Below are 2,500 nucleotides of genomic sequence, written 5' to 3'. Positions count from 1 at the left end.
GTCTGACCTCGTCCGTCAACCTGTCCATCACCACTGCAAACAGGAAAGGGCTCAGGGCTGATCCTTGATGCAATCCAACCTTCACCCTGAACCAGTCTGTCGTACCTACTGCACACTTCACTGCTGTCACACTGTCCTCATACATGTCCTGCACCACCCTCACATACTTCTCTGACACACCAGACTTCCTCATACAATACCACAACTCCTCTCTCCACCCTGTCGTACGCTTTCTCTAAATCCACAAACACACAATGCAGCTCCTTCTGATCTTCTCTATACTTCTCCATCAACATTCTCAAAGCAAATAATGCATCTGTGGTGCTCTTCCTCGGCATGAAACCATACTGTTGCTCACAGATGGTCACCTCTTCTCTCAGCCTGGCTTCCACTACTCTTTCCCATAACTTCATGGTGTGACTGATCAACTTTATTCCCCTGTAGTTACTGCAGGTCTGCACATCTCCCTTATTCTTAAAGATCAGTACCAGCACACTCCTTCTCCATTCCTCATGCATCTTCTCACCTTCCAAAAAAACCTCCTTACTAATCTACATCCTGCTTCACCATCTCCACACCATCCAACCTTCTCTCTCTCTCATTTTCCTCGTTCATCAGCTGCTCAAAATACTCCCTCCATCTTCTCAACACACTCTCCTCACTAGTCAACACATTTCCCTCTCCATCCTTTATTGCTCTAACTTGCAGCACATCCTTCCCAGCTCGGTTCCTCTGCCTGGCCAATCACTACAAATCCTTTTCTCCTTCCTCAGTGTCCAACTTCTCCTACAGCTCCTCATATGCCTTTTCCTTGGCTTTCACCACATCCCTCTTCACCTGCTGCTGCATCTCCTTGTTCTCCTGCCTACTTTTCTCATCACTCTGTTAATCCCAATTCTGTTTCTCCACCTCTTTCTCCTTCTGCTCTCCTGCACTTCCTTATTCCACCACCACGTCTCTTTGTCTTCCTTTCTATTTACAGATGTTACACCAAGAACCTTTCTAGCTGTCTCCCTTATCCCATTCAACTCACTCCAGAAATTTTCCTTCTCCTCCATCTCACAGCCCACTTGTGGAGCATCAACACTGATGACATTTATCATCATCCCTTCAACTTCCAGCTTCACGTTCATCACCCTATCAGTAACTCTCTTCACCTCCACTACACTCTTACTGTACGCTTCCTTCAGAATCACCCTACACCATTTCTCTTTCCATCTACACCATGATAAAACAGTTTAAACACCTTCAATGTTCCTGCTCTTACTCCCTTTCCACTTGGTCTCCTGAACACACAACATCTCTACCTTTCTCCTCTCCATCATATCAGCTCCCTCTCTCCCTTTACCCGTCATAGTACCAACATTTAAAGTACCAACCCGAACCTCTACTCTCCTACACTGCTCCTTTTCCCTGCTTCCTCCTCTCCTTCTCCTCCTTCAGACAACAGGAGCACAATTTACACCGGTACCCTGTTGTTAATGATACCTGTGGAGGTTGTTGGTAACCCGGTCCTCGACCAATCCGCTATGAAATTCTGATTCCTGATCTGTATATTTGATTTGGCACATGTTTTACACTGGATGTCCTTCATAACACAAACCTCCACATTTATCCGGGGTTGAGACACTGAGAGTCACCTGACCTGAGCAACACTAATGACTGTGTTGATAAACATATGGATATAAAGTGAATAAAAAATGAAAACCTGTAGGATGAACCTCCATCCTGTAGCACATCTGTCCAGGTGTTCCTGTGGAGGTGAAGAAGGCAGAGAATTATGGGAAAGTCTTGTAGCATGCACAGAGATCATGCCTGGTGAGTTCAGCCCAAATATAAAGAGTTACATGGATCATGGATAGAAGAGCATGAGTTCAATGATGGAAGAGGTGTGAAGTGACTGGAGCACATTCTCAGATCTTCTTTAGTCAATACTGAGGGGAATTTGTTTCTTCTGAGTGTGTTTGATGGTCATCTTCCAGATAGTCCACTTCCAGATAGTCATCTTCCAGATAGTCCATTTAAGGGGAGCTGAAAGTAGTGTGGACTGAAATAATTTACCGACATTCTCCAGATTGTGAAGATCAGTAAGATTAGGGAACTTTATTACCTCGTAGTTCTGTTTCGTGAGATCAGTTAGTACATGAGCAGGGTTTAGCAGGAGAAGCAAGACATTAAAAGAAAAAAAAACCCCACAAGCATGATTGAGGGATCTGGAAGGTTACAATTGGTCCCTTTGGAAAATTGGGCTCCTTGACTTCTGATTGCTTTATGGTGGCCTCCTTGGTCCTTGTGAGAATCTCAGGATTTCTCTTGAGGAGAGACGTCAGGAGGCCGGCCACTGAGCTGAATAAACACACTGCAGAGGAAGAGAAAGAGTTTGTTACAACATGCAAGCACAGTCTGCACAAACCTTCGTGGAATACAAGCTTAAATGCAGGTTCATTCCATCAAATTTCTTCTGCAAGTGGGTGTGAAACGTTTATCTGTGGCTGATCTT

General features: G+C 44.8%; 1 long non-coding RNA gene across 1 annotated transcript in view; it reads left to right on the top strand.

Moving 5' to 3' along the window:
- LOC310724702 overlaps positions 1–233 on the top strand; it is a 389-nt gene extending 156 nt beyond the window's left edge. The window contains exons 1-2 of the long non-coding RNA XR_014533156.1: positions 1–14; positions 96–233. The exon at positions 1–14 is cut by the window's left edge and continues 156 nt beyond it. This is a non-coding gene — a long non-coding RNA (uncharacterized lncRNA). The remainder of the gene's footprint in view (positions 15–95) is intronic.
- Positions 234–2,500: the final 2,267 nt, after the last annotated feature.

Source organism: Silurus aristotelis (genome assembly GCF_946808225.1).
Source record: "Silurus aristotelis genome assembly, chromosome: 4".
Classification (NCBI taxonomy): domain Eukaryota; kingdom Metazoa; phylum Chordata; class Actinopteri; order Siluriformes; family Siluridae; genus Silurus; species Silurus aristotelis.
Note: the sequence above shows the minus strand (reverse complement) of the source record. Positions and strands in the feature narration are given on the sequence as shown.